We start from the raw sequence: 19506 nt of genomic DNA, 5'->3' as shown, positions 1-19506 counted from the left end.
TAAATTCATATACACATCTTTATAAACATGATAATTAAACCACTGGGAGCAGGCCTTGCAATTAAGAACATTTGGTTTGAAGGGCCAATCAATTAAACTCTTTGTAACCCTGGAAAATTTATTTTTTTTAAATCCTACCTTCCATCTTAGAATCAATACTATGTATTGGTTCTAAGGCAGAAGAGTGAGTGGCAAGGGCTTATCAATGGGAGTTAAATGACTTGCCAAAGGTCATTCAGCTAGCTTCCTATCGAGGCCAAATTCAAACCCACTGTCTCTTATCTGCAAGCCTGGTATGATTTCCATTGAGTCATATAACTGTTCCCATTCCAGGCAAATTTCTTAAAGACTATACTTTCAAACAGTTGAGAAGTTTCCTCACCAGGAGGAAATCTCTTCCAATGAAATCACAGCCCCATACAAAATAAATGCACATATGCCTACTATCTATACGTGCTTACTGTCTAAAATTCTGTGGGCAAGAATATTCTCTAGGAGTCTAGGTATTAGCCATATCAATATTTTTTGTTCAGAATAAAGAATAAAATAATTATTTTATTATTTTAGCATTGGATAACTAAGAAACATGAGAATTCGGTCCAGTTTGGACATAAGCAAACTTAATCCCTCATGCTTTCCCTCCTTCCCTCTTTGTTTTCTCCCCTCTCTCCCTACCCCCCTTTCTAAAATGATAGGGTCACAACTGAAATAACTAAAGATATTACTGGTGTGTTATTTTGCATGCAATGTCATATCAATGTGGGTTGAGAAGGAAAGAATAACAAGAAAGTGTGAAGGTGACTCATAATGCTATATTCACATTATTTTCTATAAATAAAGAAGATAACATGCATCAACATCATCAGCATAGCTGGGGAATGTTTGTCTTTAGTGGCAAGCCCTATTATTTCATGTTTTATGTCATTATTATGAATATTAACTTTGAAAGCTTTAGTAAAGAGTCAGTGATTTTGAAGATATGGATTTTTCTCTTATAAAAGACTTTCAATTTCTCTTCCTCTAATGACTGTAGTTGCTGAAATACAAAATGCAGTCTGATGAATATCTATCTTTGTAAAATATGATTCTGCTCATGAGTGATATTTTGGATGTTTCTACTTCAGGAAAGAGAAAGAAAATCCCTGTATTGCTTAGCATTTCATTTCTTCTTTGTATGTTTGATAAGAGTATTATCTGTCTTATCTGAGAAGACAGCATTTAAGCAATAAAAGTTAAAGTTGAGATCTTTTAAACAAATATGGGCCCTAAATGCTGAAGTTTCTGATGGCCAAGACATGGGCATTTGTGCATTTGGAAGAATGCCTTTTTTGCTTTTATATTTAGTTAAAAATGATGATGACTCTTAACTGTTATTTTTCTTTCCCAAGTCTCTCTGCTGCCTTCCATTCTCACATTTCCAGCTGCCTTTCAAACAACTCAAACAGGATGTTCAGCAGACATTTTAACACCAGTATGTCCAAAAATGGAACTCATCATCGTTCTCCATAAAATGCCTTCTTTGTGTATAGGATAAAGCCATCCTCTCAGTTCCAACTTGGGCTTACATCTAAGACTCATCTTAGAGTCCTCATTATCTCTTTCCCCCTTTATCCAATCCTTGGCAAATGTCTTGTCAATTTTGCCTTCACAACATCTATTGAATACATCACTCTCCTTTCTGATAATTCTGCCATTTTTATCATTTTCATCATCTCATACCTAGATTATTTCAATAACTTACTGATGAGAGTGCCTCAAGTTTCTCCCCACTCCAGTTGATCATCCATTTAACCACTTACAAACTTTGCTAAAATATGAGTCTTAACTAACTCTTCATTTAATAAACTGTAATAAATTTCCCCATTGCTATTTGAAACCCTTCAAAATAGAGCTCTCTTCTACATTTCTAGTCATTCTTATACCTCACTCCTTCTCAAGTATTCTTCCACCCAGGGACACTAGCCTCCTGACTGTTTCCTTAGCAAGACATCCCATCTCTTTATTGCAGAATTCTCTCTGCCTGTCCCCCAAGTTGTCCCCAGAAAGCTCTCCTACCGATCTTTCTGGTTTCCTTGAAATCTCAACCAAAATCTTATTTTTTTTCTAGAAGTCTTCCCTAATCCTTCTTATTTGCAGTGTCTTCACTCTGTTAATTATTTTTTTTATTGGTCCTCTATATATCTTTTTTGTTCACTTTTCTTTACATATTGTAATCTCCATTATAATGTAAGCTTCTTGAGAGCAAAAATCATTTTTTTCCTCCTTTTATATCCCTAGTACTTATCACAGTACTTGTCACAAGTTAGGTACTTAATAACTATTTCATTCGTTGGCCAATATTAGATCAACTCATATCTGATAGAGGTTTAGCCACATGTACTCTCAGATAATACATGTTCACTTGGAGTTGCCAAAAGACTAATTCCAGAGAGAGATGTAATTTTGCAGAGTAAAGATATCTTTGAGAGACTGTGGATCAAGTCATGAAAAGGAGGCTCTTTGATGGATTTGGGAGGCATTTAGAAAGGTCTGTTGTCTTATCTACTTCATCTTTGCCTTATTTATTCTTAGTGGATCTTGGTCATTCTTTTGATCTCTACAACCAGTGAGAGTTCATGAAAAGGATGAAGCCTAGTGGTTAGCAAGCTTGGAGATAGGCGGTTTAGGGTTCAAAAATGACCTCAGACACTTCCTAACTGTGTTACCCTTAGTAAGTCACTTAACCTTCACTGCCTAGGTCTTACCAATCTTCTGTGTTAGAACCAATACATAATTTTGATTCTAAGATGGAAGGTAAGGTTTTTTAAAAAATAAATATTAATTTTCACTGGTCTTAGAGTTCAAAGAGCAGAATCCAAGTATAGATATGGTACTTAAATCGATGTAGCATGGATCACACTTTCCCTTACTCGACAATTTTTCTGAGCTTCAGTTTCTAACAGGGAAAGATAAGAATAATAATATCGGGGGCAGCTGGGTAGCTCAGTGGATTGAGAGCTAGCCCTAGAGACGGGAGGTCCTAGGTTCAAATCTGACCTCAGACACTTCTCAGCTGTGTGACCCTGGGCAAGTCACTTGCCTAGCCCTTACCACTCTTCTGCCTTGGAGCCAATACACAGTATTGACTCCAACACAGAAGGTAAGGGTTTAAAAAAAAAGAATAATAATATCACCTACTTAATAAGACTGTTGTGAGAATCAAATGAGATAATGTGAATAAAGAGTTTTGAAATTAGAAATAACTACACACATGTATTTGGGAGCAATTATTATTAGTGAGAAAGTGGAGTAGAAAATGTGACAATTTGAGATGAAGGGATTTTTTCCCCAATTTATGTGTTTTCTTATAAAATACTTAATGTTCTTCAAACTATTTGGGTAACTTCATAATTCTTGTCCCCTCATTTTAAGAGGTAGAAATGGTGAGAAACAAATTTTATTGGGAGTTGGGAAGACAAATGCAACATCTTCCCAAGACTGTACAGCTAATTTTCTGTGGTGTTTTTATTTTATGTATTTAAGACACTGCTGCAACCAATCAACATCTTTTCCAATTTATATGATAGATGAGCACCTGCAAAAGTATGTATAGATGGGATTTTTTGCAAATCTAAATAAATGTTAAATATCTTGTAGGAAATTACTATTTGAAGGTTTCCTACTCTCAACCATTTTTATAAAGAATTATTTTACAAAAATAAAAATCACCATCTGATTTATTCTCTGTATGAGTAGAGATATTAAAATATTATGCCATGTTTGCTTAATGAGGTACTGCCTCACATTCTTAAAGAAAGTGATATGATTAAATTCCAAATCAATTAGAAAAGAATATTCTGTTTATGTAGTTTATGATATGCCACCTTGGCTCTTAGACATCTTCTCACAGAAGTCTGAGCTGAAGTGATTTCTGTTGTTAGTTTTAATGATGACAAGAGCTCTGACCTGAATCCCTTCACCATCTATAAATAATTCCCTTGACATCACGTAAATTTTCAGAGCAATACAATAGAATCTTCCTTGCTACTAACAGCTTCCTCTGAACTTCATCTTTTCTTTTTACTTCTGATTTCTGTCATACAATTTAATCTATTCACACAATAACCCTCTTTTAAAAATAATATTTTACTTTTCCTCAATTTTAAGTAAAAATAATTTTTGTATTCTTTTAAAAAATTTTGAGTTACAAATTCCCTCTCTCCTTTCAACCCTTCCTTATTAACATCTTCCCCCTTTTCTCCTCTCTCAGACACAGCAAATAATTTGATGTAGATTTTACATGTACAATCATACAAAATATCTTTACATATTAGTCCTTTTGTGGAAAAGATCTCAAATAAAAAATGTAGAAAAAAGTAAAATAAAATGCTTCAGTCTATATTCAGACCCCATCAATTCTTTCTCAAAGGGCAGATGACATTGTTCATTGTGTATTTCTGGGATTGTCTTGGATAATTACTGCTGGGAATAACTAGATCATTCAAAGTTGTTCATCAAAACATTTTGCTGCCACTGTGTTCAATGTTCTTCTGGTTTTTCTCATTTCACTTTCCATCAGTTCACGTAAGTCTTTCCAGATGGTTCTGAAATAGTCATGCTTGTCTTTTGCTTTGGTATAACTGTATTCTATCACAATCATATACCACAATTTGTTCATCCACTCCCCAATTGATGGAATACCCTCATTTTCTAAATCTTTGTTACTATAAAAAAGAGCCACAATAAACGTTTTTGTACAAATTGATCTTATTCCATATTTTTTTTTGGTCTCTTTGGGATACAGATTTAGTGTTGATGGTTAAAGAGTATTCATTGTTTTAGAGTCCTTTAAGTATAATTCCAAATTGTTCTCAAGAAAGGTTGGATCAGATTACAGAACCACAAACAATGTATCAGTGCACCGATTTTCCCACATATCCTCCAACATTCATAATTTTCCATTTCTGTTATATTAACCACTCTAATACTTATGCTGTAGTACCTCAGAGTTGTTTTAATTTGCACTTCTCTAATCAGGAGTGATTCAGAACACATTCTTATATGATTATAGAGGACATTGAGTTCTTCATCTAAAATCTTTTTCTTATCCTTTAATTGTTTATCAATTGGAGAATGAATTTTTATAAATTTGCCACAATTCTCTATATAATTGAGAAATTAACCCTTCTCAGAGACACTTGTAAAAATTATTTCCCCTGGTTTACTTCTTTCTTTGCAATCTTGGTTGCATCTGTTTTGTTTGTATAAAAAACTTTTTTAAATTAAATAAAATTATTCATTTATATCAAATAACCCTCCTAATTGAAGTTTTTCCTCATTGATTATCCAAATATTTTGTATTTGTAACACAATAAAAGAATTGGAAATCTGTTAATAAATCCCTTATATTCAAATCCTTAAAACAAGGGATTCTGACTATTTTTTCCAATAAGAAATGTAAATTTGGAATCTGAGAACCTCACTGATCCCTGATTATTTATTCTCAACATGGCTATGGACAAAATAAACTTACTCCTGGGCCTCGGTTTCAACTGTCAAATGATACAACGCATGATAGGAGGGAGCCTTAATCTTTAGGGTTCCTGCCATCTCGAAATCTAATGATATTTTGATCTTCTTGAGTTAAAGATATATCAGAATAAATCTTTTGGTCACCATACTATTCAACCAGGTACAACATATCCATAATGGGTTTACAAAAATAGATATTTTGGGAGTATTTCATCTCTCCTTTCATGTCATCCTTTTCTCTTAGATGCTCTCTTCTCCTCATCCACCTGAACCCAAAGCTTTCCAAATAGTTCATGTCAGCATGTTCACATGTGCTAATATTGATAGGAATCTGAGAAAGAAATACTTTTAGGTTGCCTTGTTGCTTTTCAGAAAAGAGTCATTTGTAGGCATAGTGTTTTAGCCCAAAAGAATATGACAAATGACAGAAACTCTGTCAGGTTGGAGGAGAGGATATTTTATGTCAAGCTGACACATTTTGGGGCATCTCATATATGATTGGTTACTCTTCAAACTGTAGTATGTGTAAGATTTTGAATGAAAATGACTGAGCCTAAAACCTTCTTCTGAAGGGGAGACACAGAATACAAAGTATGTTTTGCACATTTTTTTTCCTTGTAGAGTGCACCGTACCTATCTCTCTTTACTGAAGTTGAAAGAAAGCCACCTGGTCCTCAGAAAAGGGCACTGGAGCATGGAGGGCATGGTGATTTGACTGGCAGAGAAAAATGTAAGACACTTGAATTCTACCTTCCCCCGTATCTGTGAAGCACAACTGTTCTCATGGAGAAGGTCAAAGAGCTTTCACTGAATTCTGGTATTTGAAAGTGGAGGACTGCAGCCTTCCTTTGTTTTAATAATGTACCTCAGACCTGGAGTGTAAGGAAAACAATTTGAATTATTTCTAGGCTGTATTTTTCAACCTAGCATTTGACTCTATTGCCACCTAGTGATAAAGTGTTAAATAGCTGAGTTGAAACAAACCTTCCATGCAATCAGTTCCACCATCTTTCATTTAGTGCTTTCTGTGTGCCAGGTATTCTACTAGAAAGCAGGAATGGGAAACTACCAAAACACAACCCCCCACCCCAAAAATATAGTTCTTGCTATCAAGGATCATCTTTTCTACTGGTAAGAAATAATAGTGTCAAATCTCTCAGTTTCTGCCTCTAGCTCTGCTTCTGTCTCTGTCTTTATGCATATCCGTGTGCTTCTGTTTGTATGTGTAAGTGTGCCTGTGTGTGTGAGTGTGTGTCTACCTAAGACAGGGGGAAACAGTTTGGAATGAACCCAGATCATCTAACATGGAAGAAAGTCAGATTCCTTTTGTTGCAGATCACATAGGTGCAGAACCCTCCTTCACTTGGCTGTGTAGCCAGAACTCCCACACTGAAGCAGTCTCTCTTTCTCTGTCTCTCTGTCTCTCTGTCTCTGTCTCTCTCTCCTTCCCTGTCTCTGTCTCTTTCTCTCTGTCACTGTCTCTGTCTCTCTCTCTCTCCCTCTCTCTCTGTCTCTTTCTCTCTGTCTCTGTCTCTCTGTCACTGTCTGTCTTTCTCTGTCTCTGTGTCTCTGACTCTCTCTCTCTCTGTGTCTCTCCATCTCTGTCTCTCTGTGTCTTTCTCTCTGTCCTTCTCTCTCTTGGTCTTTCTGTCTCTCTCACTCTCCATCTCTGTCTGTCTGTTGGTCTGTCTCTGTCTCTCTGTCTTTCTCTCAATCTCTCTGTCTCTTTCCATTTCTCTGTCTCTGTCTCTTTCAATCTCTCTCTGTCTCTGTCTCAGTGTCTCTCCATCTCTGTCTCTCTCTGTCAATTTGTCTCTGTCTCTCTGTCTCTGTCTCTCTCTCTGTATCTCTATCTCTCTACATATATATATATATATATAATATATATCCATATGTATACATCAGCCACTATATTGGCAACTTTTAGATGCATCTAAAGTGGAGAACATAGTGAAAACTGCCGCAGAGCTGGAAGGTGCTTAGTCTGTTAATCAGACTTTTCAGCTTTTAGCTTATTGTGTTCTAGATATTATTTTAATAGATTCTCATTATGTATTAAGTTAATTAAATTAATCAATCAGTTTTTTAATAAAATGTTTGCATGAATATTATACATCACATTATAGTATATAAAGAGAATTTGTCTAAGCATAAGTCTCTCCTTTTTCCTAACATTGTAAAGTAGTCTATTTTAGACCAAAATGCAAAGTAGAAACAAAAACAAAGTAAAAAGACATAATAAAAGAAGAAAGATTTGTGAGGTTCTATTCATCAGGCTCTAAGAATGACTGATCCTGAGAAGCTAGGAAGAAATGAAGACAGGGCAGGGAAAATGAAGACAGGAAAATTAAATGACATAATCAAAGTTTCCACGACATGTATATGGAATTTTTAAAATGTTAATTATACAAGTTATAGCTCTATTAATGAAGGGAATTTGTTAGAATAATAGATCTTTTTCAGAAATATTATTTTCAAAGGCAGAAATAATATAGATAGCCCAGGTATGCTTTTGATTCCATGAGAAACAAAGGGAACATTTAGGATACAAAGATATTACTAAATTTTAATTAAAACTGAATGTGTACCTGTCAAAATGGTGAATATGCCACAAAAAGGAAAATGATAAATGTTGGAAGGAAGGTAGGAAAATCAGGACACTAATACATTGGTGATGGAGCTGTGAACTGATATGATCATTCTGGAGAACAATTTGGAACCATACTCAAAGAACCATCAAACTGTGAATACACTTTGATCAGCAATGCCAGTATTAGGACTATATCCAAAAAGAAAACAAAGAAAAGGGAAAAAGACCTACTTATGGAAAAAAAATATTTAAAGCAGCACTTTTTGTGGTAGCAAAAAACAGTAAAGTGATGTCCATTAATTGAGGAATGGCTGAACAACTTGTGGTATATGATTGTAATGTAATACTATTGTTTAATAAGAAATGCAAAAAAGATGTTAAAAAAAAACCTGGGAAGACTTATATGAAGTGATGCAAAGTGAAGTAAGTAGAACCAGGAGAATGTTGTACAGAGGAACAACAAAACAATATGATAATCAAATTTGAATGACCACTTTTATCATCAATGTAAGGATCCAGGATAATTCCAAAAGACTCACGACAAAAAGGGACTAATAATCACTTTTATAAAGAGAATGTACAGACTCTGAATGCAGATTGGAGCATGACATTCTTCATTTTATTTCCTCCATCATTTTTCTATAAAGTAAGTGGGTTTTTTTTACAACATGATCAACATTGAAATATGTATTGTATAATAACCTGTTTTATTACTGGCTATGTTGGGGAAGGAGGAGGGAAAAGAGGAAGGGAGAGAATAAGGATCAAAAAATGTAAGAAAATGGTTATTGAAAAATGTACAGTGTGTGGCAAGGCATGCTGGGAACTGTAATCCTCTCTAGAGTAGACACTCAGGGACCAGGAGGGAGAAGGAGGAAGGGACACTGGAGGAGACAGGGAGAGGGCCTTACCTGGATTAATGCCCAAGCTCCGTAGCTGCAAAAGAGGAGCATGGCTGGGAAGGTCAACTGCAGCTAAGTAGTGCCTGAGGCTGCTCCCACGCAAGCGCGGCTCCGCCCCTCGTGCCTGGCCTCCATACCGCCTGTCACGAGACCGAAGAGGAGGCTTCTGGGAATTACATCTTCCAGCTACAGGCTAGTGGGGAGTCTGGAAACGAGTAGACGTTTGTGTTCAGATGCTTCAGAAATGTTTTCAGTGATTGGATGGGGTGATGCATGGTGGATTTCGAAACCTTATCATTGCCATGGGTGACCTGTCTGCTAAAAAAGGTATACAAAATCTTTCAGGACATTCAGAAAAGTGGATGGGCCATGGATGGAAAACCAAGGGATTGGCAGAGCGCTGGGCCCTGCCAGGGAAGCATAAGGCTCCTAGGACATCAGTGCAATAGGAAGGGCACAAGCTTTCAGTCGGGACCGCAGGATTCTACCTCCTGCTTCTGGCTGACCTTAGGCAAGTCACTTAACCACTTTGGGAGTCCCTAGAGATGGTGCTCTTTGTTATTATACTTCTGCCTTCAGGGTTGTGAGGAAAGGACTTTGTAAGCCTTAAAGAAAGTCCCATAGATTGTGATTATTACTCATGGGAAGACATCTTTTAGTGTAGCACATGAGGAGAAGGGCTGGACAGACTGTGGCATCCCAACTCCTGCCCGTGGGGATGGATGAGCCTTGGATCATGGACCAGGTTGATTTTCTAATGGCATCAGCTGAAGTCCCTGAACGCGTGCCTCCTGGAGATCAACTGAGAGTCTTTTTAGTGTGCCCTCCCTCCTGAATAGCCTTTAGAAAAGGGTATTTCAGGATAGTGGTGCAATATGAATTCAGTGATGGCTTTTTGTCTTGTGGCTTTCCTGCCAGTGCCATGGGTCTATTAGCAGCTCTACTGGCCCCATCCTCACCAATTCGGCCAGGGGTCTCATTGAAGTAGCCCCCAAAAGGGCAAAGATGGAAAAATTGAAAGTAGATAAAGGAGATAGACCCTTGCCAGCATTTTTTTAGGAATAGACCTGGCTTCCCTCCCCCAGGAAGTCGAGCTGTTTATGCAGACAGCAGACCAGTCTCTACTTAGCTCTACTTAGATGTGAATTAGAAAGGGACAGGAGACAAAGAGGAATTTCAAGACTATCAAAGAGGTCAGGATAGAAGTAAGATAACATATGATTAATGGATGTGAAAGTAAACAGCCCCTAAATAACAGCCCCCTCATAAATCTTAGGATTGCCTCCTCATCTCTGACCCCACATTCCTGTGCCATGATAAGGTTTGTTTGATTAAGAACTTATAGGTGAATGGAAATAGCTTTGTAACATATATGTCATTCTATAATGTTCGTGTTTTGCAGTCTTCCACTAGGGAAGTCTGTCCCAGCTGGTAGATTCTTTATTTGTTCTTTTTATGAATAAATCACAGTTCCAATAATTGAAATTCTGGGTGTTTGAATTCACTTGTGAAGTGAAGTTGGAGACCCCCAGCAAGATCTTGATCCCCAAGACTGGGAGGTAAGGACTTTGGAAAGAGCTGCAGTGTGTTTAATTGAGGAATAGAAAGAGTGTGTGTGTGTGTGTGTGTGTGTGTGTGTGTGTGTTTGTGTGTATGTGTGTGTGTGTGTCTGTGTGTGTGTGTGTCTGTGTGTGTGTGCTTGCATGGGGGAGAGTTTTATAGGCCTGCGGCATATGGCTAAATGGCTGGGGTTGTAACCCAAATGATATGTGGGCAGCTTTTGCTAAGCTGGAGTCTGTGAAGGAGACTCGAACCTTTATCCCCTTTGGGGGTGTTTCTGAGTGTAGACTTGGAGAGTATGCAGTTCCCAACTCCCATGAGGAATTGGGTCAGAAATCCAAGGAAGTGAATGGTGTCCTCTTCAGAGCCCACCCCTGGTTCTGGTATTTGAGATTTTGAACAAAATTTATGCTGATTTTGGAAACATCTGTTCTGTTCTCTTCTGGTAAGTTAACTCTGCTTCTCCAGAATTCTGTTTTGTTTTACCCCAGGGCCTGTTTTACTCTAGGAGTCTGTTTGCTTGAAGATTCTGTCTTGAAGTTCTGTTTGGGCCCTAGAGTCCTGTTTTGCCCTGGTGTGCTATTTGGTCATGGAGTTCTGTTCTGTTCTGTAAACCCAGATTCAGTAGAGGCTGTTGGGTTGCTGGATGCAGCATTAGTCCCACAGCCAGGTCACTAAAGAGATGTTTTACAGTGAGTTCTGGGGAACCTTCAGGTTCAAAGCTGTATGAATGTGTGAGAGAGTGTGTCCTATAGGTTTCCTTTCAAAACATGCTTGCCACAAAGTTGTATGTTTCTGTTTGTAATTGTCTTTGTCACAGTTTTGTCTCTATGTAAAAATAGGAGGAGTTGCAAGCTTAAATGTCCCACAGTAAAAAATCCGCAACAGAGGACAAAAGCAGTTACCTGTTCAATGATGGATGGGCCCCCAAAAGAGCAAAAGAGAGAAAAATTCAGAGCAGAAAAGGGAGATTTTTACTCCACAGTTAGCAATTTTCACTTAAAATTAATTCTAAGGGTCTATGTATGTAACTTGGGAGGATTGCTAATGATTTTGATATGGTACAAATGTAATTTCATGTATTATTGTTTGTCAGTTAAATGTGAAATGTTAGCTAGATCTTATTGAGCACATAAACTCATGGTTAGAAGTTCATTTTCTTAAACCTTGCAATGCATAATGGTTTTCAGTGAATTTGCGAATTGTCTATTTGTGATTAATAGCCAGCCTGACACAGAGAAGGGAATGTTTTATTCTATAAGAACAGAATTTTTACTGGCTACTTTTTAGATGTAAAAGTCATTTAGGAAAAGTTGTTATGTTGTTGAGAACTTACTCTGGAATTTAAACTTGGGATTTTTGAAATCAGATGTATTTTAATGTATGTGCTGTCAGAACTAGCAACAAGAAATCATATGACACAAGAAGTTTTTAAAGTGGTTAATCTGTGCATGGGATTTAATAATACAAGTACTAAGAATTTAGTATTTTGCAACAGAGGAAATTTCTAAAAGGTGTTGTTTTTGACTAAGGTTATATGAATTGTTTTTTTTTTCAATGTGCACAATGTATAGGAGGGAATTTGTGATCTAGAGATGAACATGTATTCAGATATAAATTGCTGAAAGTAATGCTGAGTGAATACAAATTATGTGTGCATTTGTATATGAAGAGAATTAAGTTTTCCACCTAAATAGGTTAAGGGTATATGATATGCAAACTGAATGTCTTTAACAAGACAAATTTGACCAGCCCTGAAATCAAGAAGGGTTTGTCATGAAGTTGTAGAGTTCAAACTAAAATCCACTGAGTGTAAATTATTATGAAGGGGGTTTGATACATTCAAACTTTTAAATTATAGTGAGCTCACTTGTTAAAGAAGGATGGGACAAGGCTGTTAAGTAATAAAATCTAAATTGAGGGAAGCAGCCTTAGGATAAATTACTCACAAGCTATTAACCCATTCCTTCCACACAGGAAGGAGAAAGAAGTGCTTATAATTATTCTACACTGATACTTAGGGATTGAAATAGGGACCTCATGGAGTTGACAACCACTGTGTGATAGAATTTAAAGATGAATGTACTTTAATTGTATATTTCAGAGGTTTTAAGGTGCTCAAGCAAGCAAATATTCCCAGCCCTGTCTGACCAAGTAGCTTGTTTGAAGCTGTGGAATCTTAATGCAAACATTCCATGTCCAGAATGATGAAATGAGTTGAGTGATGTGTAATTGATAAGTTATCTCACACGAATTTGGGGGATATATTGGTTGATATTTTGATTACATTTTGATCTTAATATAGATATATGTGGCAAACAGTGGCCATGGAGTGGGTAGGATGTTAAAATGGCATATATGTGAAAAATGCTTACTCAGAATTTTATGATTGTTATGTGAGTTGCTGCTAAAACATGTCTTTTACGTATTGTCTGGATGTAAACAAAAACTCATTGTAAACCTAACTGTACCATAGATTTTGTTCAATACTCAGTGGTTACCTCAGTTTACCACTTTATACTATGAAATTTATAATTGATGAGCACTATGCTCAATGATGTAATCCTTTAAATCAGAATTCTTTGGGGTTACTGATTAGCAATTGAAGTGATACCAACAGTATGTTTGCTTGTCTTAAGCAAGTCAAAGAAGGTGGGAAGGTGTGTTGGATTTGAATTTGGAAGAAAGGGACTTTTATCTAAAGATCAAAGCTTGAGTATGCAGATTTGTGAATGAAGAATGGAAGTATTGTTCTGCTTTTTAAGCAGAGGGTTTGGAAGGGAGAGAGAGACAGACAGAGACAGACAGAGACACACACACACACAGGGAGGGGAAGGAGACACATAGGGGGGTGAAAGAGAACAGATAGATGTTCTACTCTTATGATTGGATCCCTGACTTAGGGACAATTTCTAAAATTAATGTATGAATCACATAATGATTCTTTAATTTCTCTGGACAGTTACCCTGAAGTGATTCCTGTATGACCTTGTCTTAGTCTTTCAGATGCCCTAGGTCCAGGAGATGATACAGCCCTGATTTATATTACTATGAAGCTACTCAATTCAGCACTCATGTTTTTTATTTCAGGTTTTGTGACTAAAGTGTGATATATAAATTATTGCCAAAATACATAAGAATAATTGAGTGATCAGCCTTGTAGGGATATAAAAGGCTTGTTTGAGGGTATGGGGATTTATTTTTGGACTGCTGATAAGCAGAATTTCTCTCAGCTGAAATGGGTGAAACTTGTCTTTTAAGGAAAAAGAAGGCTTCTGGGATCGAATGGTGACAAATTACACCATGAACAGAGAATATCCTGGGATGGTTACAGAGGCATATTCTGGGATCCCCTGGGAATTGATCTTTTCTGACCATCTAGGCTGTTAATACTTGAGTTATACAATAATGGCATGAGCCAGGGATAGCTTTGGCCTGTATGTGAAGTCCTTATATGTGTCCCTTGGGACATGAGGAAATATTTTCCCTATTGGCTTTTTCTTTGTGACATTCCTATAATCAGCACATAATTCAAATTGTAAAATTAAAGTTTCCATTTCCCCAAACAACCTATTAGGTTAATAATTGAAAATTCTTAAATGGTTAGGGAACATACTTTGAAAAGTAGGTGAAGTTTATTAATAGATGGCTTGTATTTGTAGCCTTAATTTATCACAGTTGAAGTTTGGATCTTGATTTTGGAAATATAGCTCAAAGCTTTCTTGAATTTTCCCCAGAATCTGAGGTAATGGAATACATCTGTAAAATATTGTTACTCAAGTGCTTATAGATGTTTATAGTTAATGTGTACTTTGCAAAAGGATATTCTTTAACAGAAACGTCACATACCAACTCTGCAAACAGCTCAGGAATCCAATGTCCTAAAGGGATCTATTCCTGTCAGAAGATGATTTCTGAAGAAGTCTGTTGGCTAAGATACCCAAATGCAAATGTATATTGCCAATTGCTATTGTACTCATTTTCTCTGTTTCTATCCGGTGTTTTAGTTTTTACCCCAGTGCTGGTTTCTACACTTCTAATTTAGAGGCTGTCTCTCCCCCTTGTGACCTGTCTGCCAATCAGGGGAAGCAGTCACTGGACATCCTTCAGATCTCCAAGCAGGTCCCCACCTATCTAGGACCCAGGCATTCACTGATGACATTCCCCTAAAGACCCTGTGTCCACATCCTTTCCCTCCCTGTTCAAATTTTGGCCACTCCCCTATTGGATACGTATTTGTATGCATTTGTAACCTTGTCACTTCTCTAGTTGCTTCTAGGGTAAAAGCACTCAGAGGAGTCACCCAGATGTCACTGTAACCTCAGCAACTATTCCAGCCTGAAGCCCTGGACATTGCCTATAGCCAATACCTCTCTCCTGACCATAGGCAGGAACAGCTCTACACCCATTCTCAGCTCTGAAGAAAGCTACAGAATACTGAGACCATTTCCCCTTTTCCCTTAGATATTTGGAGGGGGGAAATGGGACAATATGGGGCACTGTACCAGGAAAGGGGATTCCTCACTGCTGGTGGCAAAGATATCAAGAATGGTCCTGAGATTCTGGCCCTCCTGGAGGCTGTGTGGCCCCCCTATGGATGGCTAGTCCCGCCATATTGCAGGACTCTCTTACCAGAAGCAGTGGGGAGACAGCTAGCAAAAAGAATATATGACACCACACATATGGGAGGCACAAAACTGAGTAATATACTGGACAGAGACTTTTTCTTTCACAATATGCACCATGAGGATAAATAAATCTCTTTGGGATTTAATAAAATTCCTGGAGACCCTATTCTTGAATAATCCAGTCCAACCTTTTATAAAACCCCTTTATTTCTCCCTCTTATAGAGCTAAATCTATGCTTTGTCATTGCCAGAGAGAAGGTATCTGTCCTTAGCAATGAAAACGTTTGATCACATATATCAAAGACTAATGTTAAATTATTTATTTTTTTGATTGGATAAAAGAGTTTCAATCAAATTTCTCCTTATAAGTGGAAGAAAGACAGAAAAATTTCAGCACTCTTTACTCAATTAACTCTTCCTTTAAATTTAAAGATAAATATGTAACCAAAATGCATTATTTCTACGCAAATGTAACTGCCAAAAATTATAATTTTATTTTATATGAAGATTTATATATGATTAAAATAAATCATATTACAAAACATAGTTACTTGAAGTAATCTTTTTGTCATTATAAACTATCTTTTATTTGTAGAAATTTATACAGCCCATTTTCACTCATAGATGCCCCATTATATCTATATGGATTAGATTTCAGGTACTCTAAGTATCTGCAACATGCCTCCCACCCCACCCAAAAAAAGTTCAGTCAGCATTCATTACTCTGACCCTCCTCTTTCATTCAGAGGACAAAATTAGTTCAAAACAAAGAATATTAAATAAAATTAAATGATAAAAAAGAGGCAATATAATATCTCCCTAATAAATATGGGAAATCTTTCCCAGTTATAACTGCACCATTAGTGAGAAGAATAAATATATACAGTGCTCATCCAAGAGGACCAAATGTATAGAAAATGCATGTGTCCATGATCCATGTAGGGAAGGGCAATTGAAATCCTGATACTATCGGACGGTCAATGTCTTTCCACTTCTCTAATTGTATCTATTTTCTACTGAATGTAGTGAATTGTTCCACTGGTCTTTTGATTGGCAATAGGGCTTGCTATATTGTTGGTCCCACACAACTGCTGGGAAAGTAGTCTTTGCTGGGTATTGTTCTTTTGTTCTCCACTGGTAGCTATTAGGAGGGTAGCTATCTAAGTAATTTTCTTTTACCAGAATTTGAGCTTCATCCCTTCAAGTTATTTGCTTCTTCAGTTATTTTTCACCTTTATATCACTTCTAATCATGAAGTCCAAAATAACTAGAAAACATTCTTCTAATAAAGGGGGACAAATTGCTCTCCATTCTGATTTCAAAGTTAAAATATTCAAGGAACAAAAGAAGATAAAATGCTCAGGAAATGCCACCAGACTAATATTCAGTGGTTCCTCATAATTCCTTCTTCAACAACTGATATCACATTCCTCTGTGCCAGACTTATGGATAGAAATTCCCAAGTTTCTCAATGATTTTGTAAGCAAATTAATTTGAGAGAAACAGAACATGAGGAAAAGAGATCAGATCATTTTCACAAAGCTAATATACATTCCTGCTTTTATTATATATATTTGTCAGCAGCAAAATACTATAGCTTTTATGTGACACCAGAATTTACCTCCTTACCTATTTGGTAATTTTAGTGATGCAGAAACAAATAATATGGCCACATGAAGAGATTGATAGAGGGAAGATATGGGAATTGAAGTGAAAGACTTGAATTCTGAAATCAAAGATGATTAATTAGCTGTGTGACTTTTGTTACTTAATATACCCTGACCTGAGTGAAATATGTTGAATAAAGGTTTGAGATAGGGGTGAAGCCAAGGTAGTAGGTTAGAGGCAGCATCAAAACAACTTTCAATATTTCCTTACAAAGAATTTTAAAATGCCTCACATCCAATTTTGGAGTGGAAGACTCAACAAGTGGTGAGAGTGAGACTCTTGTTTGGCCTAAAATAACTTAGGAGGGTCACCAGAAAGATATATGAAATTAAGATGGGCTCCGACCTAGAGCAGAGCATTGCCTCATCAACCTTGAATCTTGTAGGTGATTGTGATAGTAGAAGCAAGAACTTCAGAAACTCTCATTCCAGGTATGATAAAGGGGGCACATAGGTGGTTAGAAAAAGAGTACTGGGTAACCTTAGGCGCTGGTATTAATCCACCCATACCTACATGGCAACTCTATTCCCCATAAACATTTCTCATTCCTAGTTCCTGTGAGAAGATGACCACTTATTTTTGGATACAAAGGAACAGGGACTCTGGTCTTGGGTCCTAGATGAAGAAGAGCACTAGCGCTTGTAGATATTAGGGAACCAACGTCCCTTACTGTGTAAATGTCAGAGAACATACCAGGCAGTGACTATCCATCTTCCAGAATCATATCACCTGAAAAATGCACACAATAAAAATGCTTACCCATGAGAACCAGCTCCAAAAATAGCAGAGTGAAAATGTTTGAATTTTGGAACAGTCTCCTGGTTCTGCTTATTTCACTGTATCAATTCATGTAGGTCTTTCCAGTACACTCTGAAATCATCCTGTTCATCATTCCTTGCAGCACAATAGTATTTTCCATCACCATCATAGGTCACATTTTGTTCAGTAATACCTCAATTGAGGGACATCTCTTTAGTTTCCAATTCTTTGCCACTACAAAAAGTGCAACTATAAATGTCTTTGTATAAACAGGTCCTTTCCCACTTTTTTCTCTCTTTGGGTTACAGACTTAGTAATGGTGTTGCTGAATCAAAAGATATACATTCTTTTACAGGCCTTTGGTCATAATTCAAAATTGCCCTTCAGATTGTTTGAATCAATTCACAATTCCCTCACTAAAGCATGTCTGTCCCAATTTTGCCACATTCCTTTCAACATTTATTATTTTCCTCTACTTTCATATTGGCCAATCAACTAGGTATGAGGTGATACCTCAGAGTTGTTTTAACTTGCATGTTTATAATCAGGAGGAATTTAAAATATATTTATATGATTATTGATAGCTTTGATTTCTTCATCTGAAAATTGCCTATTTATATCCTTTGACCATTTATCAATTGGAGAATGACTTGGATCCTTGTTAATTTGACTTAGTTCTTAATATATTTGAGAAATGAGACCTTAATCAGAGAAATTGGTTATAACATTTTTCAATGAGATATTTCATATTTTTTCTATTAATTCAATCTTTTGATTTTATTGTTTCTTAATATCTTGTGAAGTTATTAGCTTCTTTTGCTCAATTCTAATTTTTAAAGACCGAATTCCTTCCATCACCTTTTGATCCTCCTTTTCCACTTAAATGGTTTTAATGTTCATGGCACTCTTTTCACTGGATTTTTTCTGCATCTTTTTTGTATTGACCAATTTTGCTTTTTTAAGCTGTTATTTTCTTTCTTCATTACTTTCATTTATTTTCCCTATTTTTCTTTGACCTGTCTCTTATTTGGTTTTTGAATTCCTTTTGAGTTCTTTCAGTGCTTGAGACCAATTCCATTTTTTTAAAATTTTGCAAGTGATCACTTGTATCTCATCATCCACTGTTGGTCCTATGATTTTCTTTTTGTCTCCATAGCAATTTTCAAGGGTTAAATGTTTTTTTTTTTCCTGCTGTTTACTCATTTTCCCAGACTTTTGTCTGCCTGTGGTCTGGAAATGCTGCCTGCTGATTTTCTCTCCTCTGCTGGCTTGTAGGAATCAGCACTGTGAGCCGTTTAGCTTTGGGGCTATGTCTTCACCATGGTAGTGAAGTCTTGAAAGGATCCATAGGTATGGCCTTCCAGACCTGACTGTGTGCTGGTGCCAGAGCCTGAACCTTCAAGGGGTGGGTAAGAGGTGTTCTTTTGTTGGTGAAACCCATGTCCCAGGATCTTGAAGTTAACCTATGCCAATCATGGAATATGGGGGAGTAGTTAACCAGCATTCTTGTGTGTGTAATTTTGCTTTCAGTCCCATGAAATTAGCTCTCGGTCTCTCTCTCTCTCTCTCTCTCTCTCTCTCTCTCTCTCTCTCTCTCTCTCTCTCTCTCTCTCTCTCTCTCTCTCTCTCTCTCCCCCTCTCCCTCCCTACCTTTCAAGTTGTGTTCATTGAAAGAGCTCTCTCACTTTGTTTTGCTGTTGGTTCTTGACTTCTGTCACTTTGACACTTTTAAAAGATTGGTATAGGAGGACTGTCAGAATATTTTCAGCTTTTATTCCTACTAAACTTGATTCTTTCTCTCCTAACAACAATATTTTAAAAGTGTAAAATAAGTTGTAGGTTCCAAAATATTCTAGTCTACCAATTAACCTCAATTCAGAGCAACCCT

The 19506-nt window shown here is 36.8% G+C and overlaps 1 long non-coding RNA gene across 2 annotated transcripts in view; it reads left to right on the top strand.

Moving 5' to 3' along the window:
* Positions 1-19506, top strand: part of LOC103105659 (uncharacterized) — a 272991-nt gene that overhangs the window by 192758 nt on the left and 60727 nt on the right. For both annotated transcript variants that reach the window (XR_467006.3, XR_008918328.1), the window contains exon 3: positions 6133-6241. This is a non-coding gene — a long non-coding RNA (uncharacterized LOC103105659). The remainder of the gene's footprint in view (positions 1-6132; positions 6242-19506) is intronic.

The sequence above is a fragment of the Monodelphis domestica genome, chromosome 4 (genome assembly GCF_027887165.1).
Source record: "Monodelphis domestica isolate mMonDom1 chromosome 4, mMonDom1.pri, whole genome shotgun sequence".
Taxonomy (NCBI): Eukaryota; Metazoa; Chordata; class Mammalia; order Didelphimorphia; family Didelphidae; genus Monodelphis; species Monodelphis domestica.
The sequence above is the reverse complement of the archived record's forward strand: the minus strand, read 5'-3'. Positions and strand labels throughout refer to the sequence as shown.